Genomic DNA, 19,009 nt, shown 5'->3' with positions numbered 1-19,009 from the left:
TCAGAGCCTCTCCACGCTGCGCTCCACTGCTCCCCAGCCAAACCCAAGTGAGCTTATGCTGTTCCATTACTGTAGCTTCCTTTCCCTATTTACAAAGTTCGCAGCAGTGTTTATGAAATATTGCAAGTAGGGCGCTGTGTGTGCATCTCTCACATTGCTTTTTCTGCCTTTTGTCTTACTAAAAATGGTAATCTTGGAGGTAATTTACAAAAGGAAATAACAGACAAAGAACAGCATTTTATGGAGTGGACAGTTCCGGAGACATAACTGCCTGTGCTATGTTGAAATTTTCCTTTGCTCTTTACAAAACAGAAATAAAAGCAACAAACTCCAAAGAAGCCCTACAGAATGTTTTCCTTCCCCAAACACAGGTAACAGCCGGATTTGGCATGCTCTGAGCCTGCGAGTGCTCATGGTGCCGTTTAACCTACAGCTGCTTCAGTCATCCCAGCCGCTTGCTGCTGCTTTGCGTAAATGCATGAAGTTCATTACAGAACTCCAACAGACAGAAAAGCCCGAAAAATTCGGGTCATGATATGATTACAATTTTGAAGGAAAGTGTGCATGTTTGTTTATTTGATGAAATATTTGTGTAAGCAGGGTTCTCTAATCATACACACGATAGCACTCTGATTCAACAGTGCTGGTACACCTTTGACATTAGTTGTTTTTATATCCTTTAATATGACAGTAATTAAAATTAATTCATGCAGATTTTCCTTTAAATATACTCCATTAGCAAAGAGTATTTGTCAAATCTACTTCCAGCATACAATGCCTAATGATATCCCTAAATATTAAAAGCCCTAATCTTGTAATTTATTGCTCAAAGCAGTTTACATGTATTAGTCTAATAAACTGCAAGCAGTGATTAACAGATGTCTTCTTGTGTGTGGAATAATTTACTAGAAATTCATGCATATTTAGTAACAGTATGATACAATTAACTACAGTGGACCTGCTGAAATGAGAAGTAGCTGAGATGTCATGCTGTAGGCGAAAGGTGTTTTCAATATGCTCAATCTCAGCATTTTCATTAGGCTGTATAATTCTTGTTTATAGTTCATGATATGCATCTGATTAGAAATCCTAATAGCCTCCATAACTGAATGACACAACTGCAGATATAGAGAACTGCATTGTTTATCACCCCTCTTTTATTCAATAAAATCCAGCACTACCATTTTAGGCGCATTTGCCACTGAGGTTATTAATGGACCCCTAAAGTGGTCAACAGATCCCAATTCTCACATCATGTCAAACGTTAAAAAATAAGAAACTGAGCTAGAAATGTTAATAAGCCCAGGCTTATGCAGAAAAATATCAGTCCAGTATTTATGTTAAATGTGGTATTTTGATTTACTGGCCCTTAACTACTAGTTTTGGTCAAGACCTTTGACATGCCTGAAGTTCCTACTGTGTAGCCCCAAGCTCAGTGCTCAAGAATGAATAAGCAGTACTGAGAATACAGAAAATTCAGTCTCTTTTACAGATATAAGATCAAAAGATGGCAATACAGAATTAGAAATACTTCATAAACAACTATTAAGGCCCATCATCAAGAGAAAGGGTGCATACACATATACATGGTAGGAAAATGTGAACCAACAACAATCACAATCCAGAAAGCATCGTATCTTAAATTTCCAGGTGACTGAAGAGATTCAGCAGACATTCTGGGTAGCATTATGTCATTGTATCATTATACTAAAAAGTCTTTATCTGTATCCTTTTTTTACCCTCCACACTCCTGGTAGGGGTCAAGGAAAAATATGACAGCTTTGACTGACTTGGTGGCTAAGGAAAGTGTCATGAAAGCCCCTTCCTCTATCAACAATTTAAGGTATCCAAGGTCTTGAACTGAGATTCAGTGTCAGCTAGTCAGCTGTGAGTGAATCAGAATTAGGGCTGGCTTTTAAGCACCAACAGGTCAAGCCAGACAAAAACTGACCAGCCAGTCAGTGAAAACCCAATGTGATTTCCCGTATCCTGCATCACTGAACCTAAAGCTTCCTGGACTCAGTCTGTTCCTGCACAACAGAAAAGATGGGAAGACTGGTTCACTAACATCCCTGTTATTGAGGTCACCGCTTTAATTTGACCATCATGCCATTTGACAGTTGGTTAAACGGATAATGGTTAATGCTTGACAATAGATGAATAATATCATCATAGATATAACTGCTGCTTCTTCAATAAAAATGTCTTACATCAGTAAAAGAGATTTTCCTCTCGGTTTTGCCAATGGGAATTTGCAAGTAAATTATTTTAAGAAGGATCTAAGCCAACTTTTTTTCCATCTCCTCCTATAGTGTCTGTTTTATGAGTGATTTGATTACTATAGTATTCAGCACTTCTCATTTCTAAATGGTTCTGATAGTTCAACAACAAGAAGTGGTAACACCAGGAGTAAATGTGGACATGGAGCAAGGAGCAGTCCCTCCAGGTTCACTGCTCTTGCTTTGAGGTGGCTGAAGAGACCAGACAATGTGTAACCCAGCCTGACCCAGCCCAGCAAGGGAGAAGGGCTGCTGCCCCGAGTCCACACAGCTCCTCCTCCCCTGCACTCCCCAGGGGTACTGTGGCCTGCTGTATTTCTCACACAGTTCATTCATATGAATCATTCTGCTAAATAAATAAAATACTGGACAACATGGATGAAAAATACTTGAAAATAGGCCTTTATGGCAACTAGGCCACTGGATTTTTTTTTCAATCTTCTACAGATTATATAATTATTAGATTTACCATGTTATTTTTGGAAATAACTCCAAAGTGTTATAAATGTTATATCATTTTTAAATCACAAACACTTAAGAAATGCAGAAGGCTATTAGCTTTGTTGCAGCCACTTAAACTGCTGTGAAATGAGCTCTAAATGTGCTATAAAATGACTTCAACAATTTATAAACCTCCTCTGATTAGCCTTAAGCAAGATATAAATGTTACAGGAGACCATGGTTGCAGAACAGATAGTTACTCACTTTAGGGATGGGTGATCCTTTAGTAGTTTGTACTGCGAACCAAATGATAAAGGTTTGTTTCGTGGGTATTCATTTCCAGCTTATTTCCACAGAGTCCCCAGAGTTTGAGGTTTACCTTACAGGTTTGGGAAAGAGATGGTTTTTTGTTGTTGTTGTTTTTTTTAATTACTATTTTGTGTTCTCATTTCCCTGAGCGCTACTGATGCCTCCCAGCCTCTCCTCAGCACTATCATCTCCTAACCTCCTACACCACTATTTTTTCTGAGGCACTTGAAAGAAATCAATTACTATCAAACCTTACTTTATAATGCCTACGAGAAATAAAACAACTCCACCTGTATAAGGTACAACTATCTGAAAATATGATCAATACACTCAGGTTGCCCAAGGTACTACATAAGTGTTTTGCAGTAGCTCCTGATAAAAAGAACTCAAGTTCTAAGCACTGAAGCACCAAGATTGCAAGTAGCTTACAGAGAAAACATGGCAAAACACAGTAAGAGGATCTACATTTTTCTTTTTCTTAACAAACACGTGTCATAGCCAAGAGTAATATGGATTTTTAATCTTCAGTTTTGGATGCACTTAGCTTTTCTGTCTTTAAAACACACATCTGAGAACGTAAAAGCAAATTTTCTTTACAGTCTAAATATCAAAAGCATCACACAGAAGTTCAAAGTCAATTACCCAACACCATTTATGAAAACTATTTAATAGGGACCTGCCTGACCACCCTGAACCACAGTCCCCAGTTCAAACTACTCACTTCTATTGCAGAATAACAAGCTACTGATCAATACAGGGAACCCTCTCTGAATACAAGTTACAAGTTCGCTTTTTTCCATCAGTAAGCAATCTCCCTCCAGCCCCCCCTAAAGCACACCAAAGCCAAGCAATTTACAATATCTACTTTATCCATTTGCTTTTTATAAAATGCCACAGTCTGGTGCTTTAATGGATGCAGAAATTTTGCACAGAAATCTTTTATCGAGCATTTACATAATTCCATCAAGAAGCCAGAATATAAATATTTTGTCTAGAGCTACTTCTTGCATAACCATTTAGGACTATGGCAACATAAGAGAGAAATCATATAGGAATATAATATATTCATCCACACTGTCAGAGCACTGGAAACAGAAAGCCACAGAAATAAACCGCAGTGTATTTTATATCTGTCTATAAGCAACCACTGTATTACCCATACATAGACGAGAACTGTCTCTGCACGACAACGTATAAGTTCCTTTTCGAGACAAATCAGAATTACTTTCATTTGGGATTCTGAAGATCCCAGGCACAAGTGGGAAGGCTCCAATCTGAGGAAAGACAGAAATACCGACACAAACTAGAAGTGCCAGAAATCTCTAGAGAAACATTCCTTAAGATTAAACGTCCAAATTGGCCATTTCAAAAGATGTGCGTATGCCCTGGGTAAGCTTGTAAACTTTCAGATACTTCCCTAGACTAAATCAGCCCTTGAACCTTTTGAGATATGTTTGTAGTAATTACGATGGGAATTGTTGTAAGAATTTAAGAGACTAGGGTTCATAAATGCTATTAACCTCTTAATCAGAGGTCGCGCAGAGCTCCACGCGCCTGGAGCTGCTGCAGGCTTTGCTACGTGCCCTGCCTGGCACAGCCAAAAGCTCCACTCTCTGCTCAGTTAATAGTGCCTGAACCATCCAGGAGACTCCCAAAGAAAAAGCATGTCTGAGAGTTTGAAATGTTGTGCTCCTCTAAATATGAATGTGGAATTTTTAATACTAATATTTGTTTATATCCCCTTTTTAAATAGAAGGATTAAAAATTTGAAGTGGATAATATGAGATCACGGATAATAATGAAGATTTACTTGCTTTACAAGACATTCGTTTGCTCTTTTTTACTCAAAACTATCACTAACCAAGGCATTCCTTCAAAGTATGCAATAAAGGAGGTTTGAGTTCAAAAAAAATACTTAAGGCCTTTTGTGTTTTACCTTCCTAGAAACTGACAGGTAAAACAGACTATAAGCATTTCTTTTTTATTTATTTATCCTCATGGACTGTCCCCTCTTTGAGGCAAATCCTTTGAACTGGCAGGGCTAGATTATTAATTCATTGCTGATGCTGATATATGCCTACAAATAAGGGGATAACAAGGAGAGCTTATTGCAGACTCTCAAAATAACAGGTACTAAGACTCTAATATCTCAACCTAAATGATCCATTTTCAAAAGAACTGTCACTAAATATATGGACAAACAACCAAATCCTGGATTCCAAGCAGTGTCAGAAGGAAGTTCTTTCCATCTGGTCCTCAGATAAGAGGTAATTTGGGATATGTTTTTATCAGGAATAGGCAAGAAGAGAAATAGAAAGTAGCAGACAATGGTCTAGCAAACAACTGTTTTTAAAAGAAATCATGGCTTATAGCAGATTATAACCTAAATGTGAATCACAAGTACCACACAGCTGTGAACATGGCAAAAGTCATAGTGAGATGTCAAAATAGACTACAAGAGACATTATCATGATCAACAGATAATGTTAATAGTTATCAGTTGGTTCAGATTTTAACTTTGTCCATGAACATATTTGCTTGGATTAAAAGTGTTGTTAGACAAATTATCGCATCATTTACCTTTGACCACTTCATCTGTTCTCTAACCTTCTCTATAATATTAGAAGACTTTCAATAACAGCTTCCACAGCACTTTCCAAAACCACAAAGCAACCTGAACAAAAGAATGCCATTTTCTGTTTCTTCATCTTGAAAAATAATACTCCTACTACTTCAGTTATGTATGGATAGTACTCAGCTGAGTACAAAAACAAATCTGAGGTCTGATCTCCTCTAACACATCAGTTAGGAAGCAAAGATTCCCATCCATCCATTTCACCCTCTTGTCCACGTTTACTGGATTCCAAGATATTGCTAGGGATGGGTTTTTTGGACAAGCAACTAGGACATGCTCCAGACCCCAGGCTGTGGTGAACTGTGCTATGCTTGGCTAGATAGCAAAGACATCCAGTATGAGACTTAAGAGGAGAAAGGATATGTTGTAAACTCTGCCCAAGACTTCCCTGAATCTCAGATTGGTTCTGTATTTACAACCTACCTCAAGCACTTTTATATATATCCAGGACATCTCCATCTCAGTGTTTTCTTCTAATCTCTGTAAAGGTTGGTTCTGTACAGTCCAGAGTGCATGAAAAACAAGTTAATTTTCATTTCTGAGAATTTTTTCTGTATTATTTTATGGTACAGTGCAAAGGTTTTATTAATCCTTCCTCTGGATGACCTGCAAAATTCTTGTCCATCCTTGTAATTTTTGTGGAAACCTCAAAGTCATGTTAATAAAAGTTCATATGTCAAAACATCATGAATTTGCACTTTTTAGATGCAGCTGGAGTGAACCAATGTAGAAGGAAACAATTAGTAACCCTGAGAGACTATTATCAGTCTAGAAAATATTTAATTTTTTTCAATAGTTATAATATGAAGTACGCATCTCTTTCAGAGAACTATGAAGCCCAACTCTGCATCACATGTTGCATAGAACACTGCTCTACAAAAACACAAAATGTAAAACACTGCCTTCTCATTTTAAATGTATGTATTGTATTACCTCACTTTCAGAGCCTTTCAGGCCAAGAGCTCAGTGCCAGTCACAATGGATAAAGCTTTCCTAATTATCATTTTTAGCATAAACTATCCACAAAATGAAGAGTAAACTGAAAAAGGATTTTGAAAGTTAATTTACGTATCACTCTAACAAAAGGACATATTTAAGCATCAAAATGTCTGCACTTCTCAGCAGAAACTTTTCAAATAAACAGGTTACATTTTAAGAAAGTGTCTCAACCATCTGTGGCGGACAGATGAGTGAACTTTTGCCTTAAACATTTCTTGGTACATAAGGTGCAAGCAAACCATAACCCCGAACAAGCCATCTGTTCCCGGCGGGAACAGGACTGAGCTGCTGCGACCCCCAATATGGTCTCCCTGCAACCATTCGGGACACACCAAGCCTGCGCTGAACCGGACCACGATCGGACGGAGACTTTGGGACCTGGACTGCAAATTACTGCTGCTTAGCACAACTTTTATAAAACTTGTTTAGCATGAGTAGCTAAATTTGCTGAAGCCTTAGGCCGCACTCCCTAGTTAAGAGAGAAAGGGCCCCAGAGCGGGTGCAGGCTGGAAAGATAAGGGAGTTACCAGCAGTTTGCATTCCTGTGCTTCACACTCCGGGAGGGAGGATGTCAAGGCTTTGAAATAAGGCCTGCTTGGGCGCCAGGACCCTGGGAAACAAAGCCTCCCCTCACTGCTGAAACAGTGTTGATTAGGGGGGGGTCTGGATTATATCCTCCTCGTCAGGACCTTGGAAGATAACACCTACTGTCACTGCTGGGGCAGTGCTAATTGCTGGAACAACGCCTGTTGGTCAGGGCCCTGAGAAAGAAGGGCAGAACCCGAGGAATCAAAACACATTTGTCAGCAGAAACCGCAACAGTAAAGATAAGGGAGAAAAGCGGCCTGCCTAGGAACAACGATGAGACCCAATAGGGAGCAGGAGACCCCAGACCCCAAAATTACTATTGGTCTGAACTACCGCGTGAGGGGTGGGAAACTTAATTTGAAAGAGCTATAATTGCCCAGGGATTTCTTTGTTCAGGGTCCCTCTTTGGAGGCACCCAACTCGAGCTGTAACTACTGCACACATGTCATTCCGAACTTTTCAGCAGGAACCTAGGGTCGGACCCTGCTGGAGTTGTAATTACTGCACACGCATCACTAAAATTTACACCCAGGGTGAAGAGGACCAACGGGACGCCGCTGGATCCACGGGTGGTGATATCTCTTTCTCTCTCCCCCTTTTCTCTCTCTTTCTTTCTCTCTTTCCTCCCCTTCGCCTTCTCCCCCCACCTTTTCTCCCCACTCCGTGGAAAATAAAGTTAAAAGGTTGTACGATATTTGACCGGTTTTAGCATCTTAATCTCGTCCTTGGGATCATAACGAACCCCCCCCCCCCCCCCGATATTGGATTGGGACACCATCATTCAGGCAAATTATCCCAGAAGAGTCCTTGCAAGATCTCCATGTTTACCAGAGCTGAAAATCCAGAGAGGAGTCAACATGCATATAATTTCTGAGTGTAATATTCTGAGAAGAGACAAAAGGGCTGCCCAGCTTAATATCATTTACTAATGTAAATTCTGTCATGGATAAAAAGCCAGATGCACTAGTTAAATTTCACAGAAAAGACACTGTGGCTGGTCCATTACATCATTTTTTATCTTTTGCTGAACAACTTTTGAGGAGACAACACAGGATAATTTAGATCAACATAACCAATGTGAAAGACAAGATATGAAGGGTGAAAAAGTAGTGAAAAAGTAAAATACAAAGTTTCAAGGCAAAAATAACCCAGCTTTGTTTCTTATATTAGAGGAAACCGATAAAAGCACTGTTCCAGAAAAACCAATGACCCTGGTAGCCAAACAATAGTGTGGGAAGAATCCTGTACTACAAAGCCCAACAGCATGGATGTAAAAGTTATTTACAATTATTCACAATTTTCTGCTATTCATTAGATGCTCATTGCTCAGAAGCAATGAGGTAGGATTCAACAGGAAGTTCAATAGGAAGTAAGACTGACTGCAATACAATTATGAACTACCAATATAACACTGTAAGAAAGTGTGACTAATACGACTTAGCATGTACTAGTTAAAATATTTGCAGTAGGGAAGTTGCCCATGAATGGCTAGAAGAGAGAACGAGGCTTTCAGAGCTCTCCTCTCTCTCTAGCCCTGCCATGAAGCTGGTTCTTGCTCTGTTGTGAGCACGGTCAGGCAGGGATGCTTAACCAACACTTGCATGGTGCCTGCCTCAAGACTCAGCCTCTTTCTTGATTTCAGATTTAGTAGCTGCAGCCTACTTCTCTGTGCGAGAGACAAAAGGCAGCAGGCTCCTCAACTATCAGCTTGAAGGTCGTCGATACCACACTTCTTGCTGAAATACAGTCTTTTAACTTTTGCATACAACTCTGCAAACTTAACGTTTTGTTTAACCTGGGCATCCTGTTCATATCATTCAGTGAAGTAAAAGGGCTCAGCAAATAGAAACAGAAAGCACCGACAGCCATCAAGGCTGTTCCTCTAGTGCCATGCATTTTCTGCCCAACTGCACATGCAATACTTGGAAAACAATATATTTATACACAAATTTTTGCTAAAAGCAGCCCCATGGACAGGTGATTTCATGAAGTCACAGAGAAAAGCTGGTGGTTAAGTAACTTTTTCAATTCCCTTTGTTTATGTCAAATAGTTGGAAAATTTTAAATGACAGAAGTATTATTCAAGAGCAAGAGATTTTTCCTATATTCCAAATGCCTGACTGGTCACAACAGACATGCCATATACCAATTAATGGTCTCTCTGTTCACAGATGGTGTTATCTAGTGGTTATTAGAAAATGATTGTATGTAACCAGTGGGCATCATTCTAGGCTCTCTGTTTTACACTTCAGCCTGCATGTTGTAAGTCACAACCTTTGCACTTGAGCAGGTTAAAAAAACAAGAAGTCCCTGTGATATAAACACATAACTGCAGGTTTTCTGATCTGCTCTTTTCTTGGGCTTATGCTGGTTTAGACTAAAGTATGCCACTGAGTGGGAGTCCAGTACAATCACTGCAGCTATTCTTTTTTTCATCTGTGATTTGTCTTCTGATTCTCAGTTCCATTTATCACTTTTCAAAGATGAGCTTTCCAAGATTTCCCAAGTGTAGCTAGAAAACATACATTTAGAAGGGCATTATATTGCAGTTGAATTAATATGTTAATTTTAGCCCCTCCAAAAATGTGTTTTATAGCTTTAATCCCCAGAAGTTACAAACCATAACGCATGCTTTTTGAAAAATCACATTAACAATAATGGGAAATATTATTTTTTCCTTTAAAAAATCTCCAAATTATTGTTCATGCATAAATGTCATGGTTTTAATGAGGAAATGCAAGGAGGGTATTTTTGTTTGTATTTTTACTTTGGTGGTATGAATTTTGCAATGCGGAAGTGATGAAATTATACTGCACAAAAATACATGAGCAGAAAAGCAGCAGGGCATTACCAAAGGAGGACCAAAAGTGGTAGCCAATACTTATATCCAAAGGCAGAAAAAGAAACTTCAGTCATCCATAAAAAGAACAGACTCATCGAGACGAGTCTTATGATACTTGCTGTTCTTTATAATCATTTGTATTAGGCCAATATTTTTACAGATCATTTCAAAGGTCATGAGGCCAATCTTTCTAGCCAATCTGAGCCTCTAATTATGTACGAAGGTTTTCCTCGCAGTTTGACATTCAGCGTCTTTCAAGTGAACTAAAAATTTAAAACGACCTTGCAGCGCAAGCCCATATTTAGCACCGTTTTTTACCTGGAAAGTTTTCTCTGTGGGTTTTCTGAGAAATGCCATTAGCTGACAGTTATTGAAAGAAACAAACATATGTATTTACTTGCTTTTAAACAAACAAAATACACGGATTTCAGGCTAAACTATGTTACTTTTCATATCTGTCCAAATTTTTTAAAGTCTATTGACTCTGAATTCACACATTTTTAGAATGAGATTTAGCCTTGAAATCCTGTATTTTGGCCTGCTGCATACTATGGCTGTTACTGAAACAGTCTCAGAACCCAGGCATACCTCCCAGTTCTATCGCTTTTTGCCTTGTCCAATATTAATAAACTCTGATAAACATATGCCAGCAGATACACACATGGCATATGATAGCATATGCCATGACAGTCCATTCCATCACATCTAACACGTTTAATCACTAGCTTATTCCTCTCCAGCTTTTCACTGAAGGCTGCCCTGCCTTACGCCGTCTGTGATTCCCTAAGCATTACCTAAGGCCATTTGATATCCCGATCTGTACACCATGCGAGTCCGCAGACAATGACCCTTGAAGGCTTGCAGCGGATGAGCTGGGCTTCTCTCCCAAACTTTGTTGCTAACTTCTAGCCTTGGATAATGGACCAAACCAAATGCTTTACAAAGCATACAGTAGCTACTTTGTGAGCCTTAACTTTCCCTTACTGAGAAGAGATATAAAGTCTCTGTGAATGAGGTTAGGCTGCTGAATAGACAAAACTGCTTTCCCGAGAGCCGCGGGCCTCAAGGGAACCGAGTGGTATGGGTAAGGGGCAGAAGGCAGCAAACCGTAGTCTTGTCCAGCCTCAGCCCTGTCCAGAGAAAACAAGCAGAGTGGAAACCTTGGTCAATCAACACTCTGCATCTCCCCTAGCATAATTATCCTGTGCACTAATGGAGAAGGTAACTGCGGTATTGCTCTATGAGTTATTCATCGCTGGTTATAACGCTTCCTGCTCCCTTTCCCATGGATGTAGTCTACAGCTGCCCCGTGCCTTGCTGTACATGAGAGAGAAGGGAATACCAACCGCTCCCTCTCTTGTCATGCCTATGCTTTAGCTGTGTCTGTACCTCTTGTCAGCAGATCAGCTGTCGATGCATGAACTGAAGCTGTGCTTCTCTCTGCTGCTGCAATGGTGGTGCTATGAGAGACAAATGTCTTGATGAAAGCTACTTCCAAGTTATTCTTGGTCTTTTAGAACTTAAAAAAGTTTGGCCAAGTATAGTCCCATTGAAAAAATACAGGCAAATCACTGCTTCCCTAGTGACAAAAGCAAACACAGGGGAGGAAAAACCATCCTCAAACTCTTATTAAGAAAGGGCGGTAAAACCAAGTAAAAATGAATAATAAATGAATAATGAATAACTCTGAGGTTTCTGATACCACATGAGCTGGCAACATAACCTTCTTCCCTTCGTTCTACAGTATTGCTTGATAGATTAGTCAGCCAAAACATGATTTGATCCTATGCTAGTCAGAATACCTGAACACAATCATATTCCAAACCTAAATGGCTCTAATATGCTTTATCTTACATTTTCAGGATTAAATTCAGTAGCATGACACTATCAAAGTTCATTACATTCATTATTGCTACAAACCTCTTGCAGAAGCATAGATTTAAATTCAGAGCTGGATTAAAACTAGGACAGGGCTGTTCAGCTTACCAAGTTGAGATTCAGGGATTCATAGGAGGAAGGAGAGGGAAAAGCGTATTGACACACTGGGAGGCCAGGAGACCACTGCTTCTTCAGGGATCTATCCTGATTCTATCCAGTTTCTTTCTCCATATGAATGAAAGTAGAGGGGTGTGTATATAGGTATCACACATGATCCCTTTGTACCAGTAGGTCCAAAAAAGTCATCTTAGTCAATGAATTTCTGCAGTCTAATATGCACATGGTGTTAAATTCAAATTCCTTTAAAATAGCCCCAAGACTACTGGGTGATCTCCTTTGCAAGTGCTGATCAGGAATTTTATCTCACTCGTAATTTAAAATAATAATAATGCATTAATATATATTAATAACTGCTAATATGGTGTTATATATTATTAATATTAATAGGCTATTATTTACTATAATAAAATAATAACAAGTATAAAAATAAATAAAATAATTCAATCTTCAGTACAGGTGTCTCATTGATTTTGACCTATAGAATTGAAAGAAGCAGGAGTACCTTTTTAATCTCCTACTACCATAAACATCCAACAAATCTGCACGGTTTTTTTTTTTAATCAGAAAAAATGTCCATCCAAATCTTTTAACAAGCTCTGTAACATGCACCATGAATGACTCCAATATGTTATAGACTGAATCTCTCACTCTTTCTCACACAGAACATTTTTCTGTCATTTAAATATTTGTCTTCTCCACTGACAGAAATTACCATGACTAGTAACCACCTATCTGTTTTTTCTTATGAAAGACCTACAAAGGCTTTTTATGGATATGAAAAAAGAACTGCTAAATCATGATGATAAAAATATGGACAGACGACAATTATGGTAAGCTTTGTTTCTACTTATACTTTATAAAACTTTAGTTCACGAACAGCAGTCAAACTATACAGATACTTTATAAAAAAGCTTCCTGGTTACTTTAAAATAGTTAATAAAATATGCATATCTACGCGTGTGTGTGTGTGTATACATTTAGTTTGTACATGTTTATTTTCAAGGTCTTACCTGAAGAGGAAAACCGTTTGATTACTTTACTTCCTTATGCTATTTCTGGGCCACAAATGCAATTTACCAAGGATTAGTTGGTTTTATAAAAAGCTGTTCACGTATCAGTCTCCATCTTCCTTCAGGGAGCGGTGACATATGGGGGGGGGGGGGGGGGAGCTCGGATGGTGCTCTGCACCCAGCGCGGGAGCTTCCTTCATGAACTCTCCTTGCTTCAGGCTTCAGACTAACTGGAGAGCTTGATGAATGCTCAGGAAGACATGTTAGATAGGAAAATGATTCAGCATTGCTTTCCTAGGTGGGCAGAAGTCTTCACCACCTAGAGCTCTTCAAAGACAGAGAAATTTTAGTATTACATCTGCTCTTTATGTGCCTGAAATCAGCACTCCATAAATAAGACTGAGCCTCAACAGGCATAGAGTAATAGGCAGGGAGGGGAAGAAAAATACAAGCACAGAGGGACTAAGCGATGAGAAATAAAAGCACAGAAAGATTAAGCGATAGGTTCAATAGAGTGCAGCAGGATTTGCCATAGAGTTAATTATTCTGCAATAGATAATTTCCCTCTTTGCTGTTGCTTGCACGTACATTAAATTGCCTTTGTAAAACTTTGTTCTCTGCCAGATTCCTTGGATTTCCACAACCCTGCTCCCTCCATCCTGCACCAAAGTCGAATGTGGGGCTGACTGGAGAGCCAGCAACAGAGCAAGAGCACTGCCTGAGGCAACGCCGCGTGACAGGGAGCACATACACGCGGCAGGACAGACCACAGCCCCTGACTTTCTCCCGCTTTGCCCTGCATGGTTATCTTCCCCCTTAAACTTCCCATTACTGCCTGACTGAAGAGCCCTGAGGTAGCTCTCAGGTCAATCCCTCGAAGAAATCCAATGACCACAGGTCCTGCAGGAGCCCAAGAACAGCTTCCAACACCATTAGAGGGAAGAGCCTCTTCGCATTACAGCTGCTGACGTGAGGCTGCAGCAGCCTTAAATACCTTGAGAAGAAAATACACTTTTGCAAGCGCTTAAGTATTATTCCTGTTTGTCCTTCCATGTTTTGGAGGATGGAAATGCTTTAGAAAGTGATTTGAATGGATTTCCAACTCCAAAACGTCAAGAGGCCCAGCAGAGCTAACAGCAAGAAAGAGGCAAGTAGCTGCAGGAAGGCGCCAGGAGGAGGAAAGGAAAGAGGAGGTCCAACACTATGGGTAACAGCCTCTCTTGAAGTCTGGTTTCTATAGCACAGATGTCTACAGTGACAATCTAACCCTGCTTCTGTGGACGTAATACTGTGACAGACGCTCAAAGAAAGCTTCTCTCAAAACACTGATTCTCATGCTCCTGAAGCAAAAAGGGGCAAGGTGGTGGTGGTGGTGTATTAGCAAAAGGTGCAGATAACAAGACTGCACGTTTTTAGCACTTGATTAAAACATACTTTAACAGCAGGTCAGTGGCAGGGGATATTTAATACAAAATACCAGCTGACTTGCTTTTAGGGTTGAGCTGAACATACGCTGCTGGAAGAGATGGGTGACAAATGTCCAAACAGAGAAGATGAGAGAACCTATGTAATAAAATGCAAGTTTTTGCTGATATCAGAATAACTTTTGATGGAGGAGCCTCAGAGTTGACTGGGTTGTCTCCTTGATTTATTGAAGGAACCAGTTTAAATAATCTAACAGCAACTGGAATCATACAGTGATTATGGCCTAGAAAAATTTGAAGGTTGCCTAGCTCCCTTCTCCAGTGCTGGCTCAGATGGAAGTGATTTTAAGAACCTAGTAAATAAATAAGTTGGTGGAAAAAATATATGAAGCATCAACTAAGCATTATAGCACAATTTTTTCAGAGAAACTTCACTGAAAAATGTTCTACCTTTCATGTAAATATATAACTTTATTATAGAGTGCTAATCATTTTCTGTATTATCTTCTGATGCACTGAAGAAACTCCTCATGAAGTATGGGAGCAGCTGAGCTGAGCAGAAGTTCATAGTATCTTCTTCCATTTGGCCATTTTACTTCTTTTTTACTAAATGACTACCAAAAAGCTCCAAAATGATTAAATATAAAGTGTCAGATAAAGGTTAATTCAATACTACAGGACAAACCATTTATTCTAGGCCATTTATGCTAGGAAAGAAAACTGAATTCTTTATTACACATCCATGTTGCAGGAGTGAAGGATTTAAAACATTTTGTTTTCTATATGGTAAAAAGAACAATAGAAATTATGAATCTCTTCTGCCCTGCCTAAGAACAAACAAAATTAAACATGCTCGCCCCCATTCAGTGTTAAATACATAAATTGCTACTGTGTTTGCAAGCAATAGCTGAAAATAAGTGCCAGGTCTGGACAGAACCTGAGCCAAATCTTGGAGAGCTGGATTTGATGCAGTGCTTGAGAGCTTCACTCGAGGAACGGATTATGATAGGTGAGCTTCCAGTAGGCCACAAATAAAAATGGAACTCATTTTGTGCTAGGGAGAACCCAATGGTGCCATGTTACAAATGAGACACCGAAAAGAGACTATTTAGCATTAATACAAATTATGACGTCCCATAAAACTTTTCTCAGGAGTTTTAGTATTATCCTTTGGTATCATCTTAGATGATCTGTGGCCTAGTGGACAAATTGCTCTAGGATACTGAAGAACTCCCCTCCTCTCATCAGTGTTTGAACTCCAACCTAGGTGTATTTACAGACAATTTACAGCCATCTGTGCTGTTGTCAGTGTTGTCCTTTACCTTAAATTGCTCTCCCATGTTCAGGGTTCATTCCCTTCACGTATCTGTAGAGACTAGGTCATAAGACTTTCATCTTGTTAGAAATATTAAGCTACACCTACCCTAATACTAAAATACTACAAGTTGTATCTAGAAGCAGTCTCTACTGGAATAATCTATCATAAAATGAGTGAGCAGTCTCTGCTGGAATAATCTATTATAAAATGAGTGATGGATAATAATTTTGTTAGGCAGTGTGCCTTCCTCCCTCCCCCCCAACAGATGCGTTTTCATTCATACTTTAGAAAGACACCAAACAAAAGATAAGCATAACTGTAAAAGCAACAGCTTCATCTAAGTGCGCTATTTCATACGCTGTAGTTTGAAGTGCTACAAAATTCTCACAAAAAAGTATCAAAATAATCATTTGCCCAAACCTAGTGCTTGGAAACAATATTACTTTTCATAGCAATTTTTTGTCCAGTTCAGACACATTAAACAATTTTCATGAGACCCAAGTAAGTTACCTCTGAATCTAGCACAGGTAAGATTTTGGTTAACTTCCCCAGAGGAAAGTTGCATTAAGCGAGAGGAAGAGGAAACTCGTTAAACTGCTCCTCTGGAGAGGCTACTTGGGAAAGGAGCACAGCCTTGAGCCCAGAAAACTGCCTGGCTTTTAAGAAGGAAGTTTGGCTGAGGATTGTTGCTTAGCTACACAGTTCACGGCAGTCAATTAACCTGTGATGATAATTTCGAAGTGTTCTCCTTGCAACCAGAGTTACATAGTCTCATGTGAAATCTGCACATTAATTTATCTACTACAAACAAGTAGTTGAGTGTTTTGGATAAAATCATAATCTTATTGTCTGAGAAAAAAATGGAAGAAGAGAGCTGCAAGTTTCAAAGCTATGGAAAAAAATGAATTTTGGTAAGCCACTCGAGCAGGCTCCAGAATGCCTTAGGCATTAGTAAATCCAATCCAGCTTCCACGTGCTTCGGCTCAAGCCAACAGGAAACCACAAAAGCACAATATTCAAGAGGAGAACAAGCCTGTATGTATACGCCACAAGGCTCCTGAACACTTTCTCAGTTATCAAGTATCCAAACTTGCCTTCTTACCATCTAGCCTATCCCAGCACAACCCCATCCTCACACCTACCAGTTTTCTACTATGACTTTTCTGAAATGCAGAGCTACACTAAGCCTAACCAGTGTTGCTTCCTGTGAAGCAGGGAAAAAAGTATCTTCATAGTGTGCCAGCTGTTATAACCCCTTCAAGGTAGGAGCGCTGATGACTAAGTTGTCATGAAATCTCCTTTCCCCTCCTATTACTTGTTACAAGTTTTATTATTTTTATAGTGCTCCCTCAGAAACCACTAGTCAAGGTAAGGAACTCAGACACTGCATTGGGTGAAAGCTCCGGGATGTCTTGGCGGTCAGCAAACCCAGGCTTTCCCACAGTCTAGTGAGAATTAATACCAAGCTGCTATCACCAGAGACCTCCTATGTCCGACACTTTCAGAAGTTTTTGGACAGCGAATGCATCTGTATGTTCAGGCTCTTCACTGAACACAGCGGTGAAGAGAAAACAGTTGTCAGGAGATGTACACATCGAGACAGGTAGATCAAAAATAACAACATCTGAGAAACTTCTCGACGCTACCCCGCGTGTGCATGGTGGGCAGGGAGCACCAGTGCGGGAGGAGAGCAGTCCCTTAGGTTCGTCCCCCAGGCTTGACTTGCAGCATCGCCACAGTTGCTGCAGGTGCGACTCAAGTCATGACCAAACCACGCGCCGGGAGCGAGGGACAGGTCTTCCACCCTGCCTCATTATTCCCCAAGGGCCAAACCCCAGCGTGGGGTGAGCAAGATGTAAACACTACTATTATTTTAAAGAGATAGCTTTCTTTGTAATTCTAACATGTGAAGTGAAAGCTATAAACTCCCAATTATCTAAATGTATGGTGGAAATTTACATTCTCCTCACTGTAGAACTGATTTATTCCCAAAAAGCTGAATTCAATGCAACATTGTCAGGGAATAGTGCAAAAGCTATAAAATAATAGCACCTCCTGAAATACTGTTTTAAAATTCAAGAGAGTCAGAATATTCCCTTTAATAAACAAGGCAATCTTTCATAGAAACCCAAGGCTTCCTGACATTTTCCATTACAGCAGAAATACAGCAAAGATGGGTGTGAAAGCTTTAAACTAATATCTGAGGTACTTACATGTCAATACTTGACCATGGCAGATACTTTGAGTTAGCGTTATATGACCTAGATGGTATAAACTGTCATAGCTTCACTAACTTTAATCAAAACCATTGGAGATGTGGCAACTTACACTAGCTAAGAATCTTCCCTAGGCTGTAGCCCTGACTTAAGTATTTTAGGGAGGCTTGATCCATTTTGTAAACGTCAGTGAACATTTTAAACATGCTTGTATGTGTGTGTGTATACGTGTAAATACAAGAATTCTGAAGTTTATTTATAGAACTGAGAATTTGCAAAATAACAGTACTCTAAGGCTAAAAATATCCAAGTGGAAATGGTTTTCCTAATATGACTTCCAAAGAAACTCGTGCGACAATGCAGTAATATCTTCCATAAATCACAGCAGTTGATATCAAGCTATGGCATGTAATTGTATTAGTCTTATCTAGCATTTTTACGGCTAAGCAGTAAGAAGAAGTGTTATAGATATAAATAGCATGACTTGTAGATAGAAATGCTATATTGAAAGAAAAGCACTAAAACAGTGCCATTTTCATATATTCTGTTTCTCAGAAAGAGAAAGAATTCATTATCTGATATTCTTAACAGGATGCCAAAGTATAAGTAATATATTTTGTATCCATCACCCACCTGTCATTGAAGGAGAAATACTGAAGAGTTAAGAAAGCTGACGTATGGCTTTACAAGAGCAGGTATAAGAGAACTATGTATGAAAGCAAACTTTTACATAAATGCCGAAAATTGCAAGTTCCTTGAAAAACATTCCAGTCCTGACTTTCGAAAAAGCAGCTTCGAAGATCATTTTCGAATTTTATAAGGCAGCTCCCTGTCTTCTGTACATGCTATTAATATCACCTCATCAAAGCCGTAGACACCTTCTTCACATGAATTTCACTACCTCTTATCTTTATGTTTTAAGATCATCTGCACAAAATGAAGTTATTAAT

At 39.3% G+C, this 19,009-nt stretch overlaps 1 long non-coding RNA gene across 2 annotated transcripts; it reads left to right on the top strand.

The window, feature by feature from the left end:
* The first annotated feature begins 7,281 nt into the window (after positions 1-7,281).
* On the top strand, positions 7,282-18,521 carry LOC135330016 (uncharacterized). Of its 2 annotated transcripts, none has more exons than XR_010391724.1 (3): positions 7,282-7,823; positions 12,843-12,921; positions 13,726-18,521. It is a non-coding gene; the product is annotated as an uncharacterized LOC135330016 (long non-coding RNA). The 2 variants fall into 2 exon arrangements; XR_010391723.1 differs by having other exon boundaries at positions 7,287-7,820.
* Positions 18,522-19,009: the final 488 nt, after the last annotated feature.

Source organism: Dromaius novaehollandiae, chromosome 15, assembly GCF_036370855.1.
Source record: "Dromaius novaehollandiae isolate bDroNov1 chromosome 15, bDroNov1.hap1, whole genome shotgun sequence".
NCBI classification, from domain to species: Eukaryota; Metazoa; Chordata; class Aves; order Casuariiformes; family Dromaiidae; genus Dromaius; species Dromaius novaehollandiae.
The sequence above is the reverse complement of the archived record's forward strand: the minus strand, read 5'-3'. Positions and strand labels throughout refer to the sequence as shown.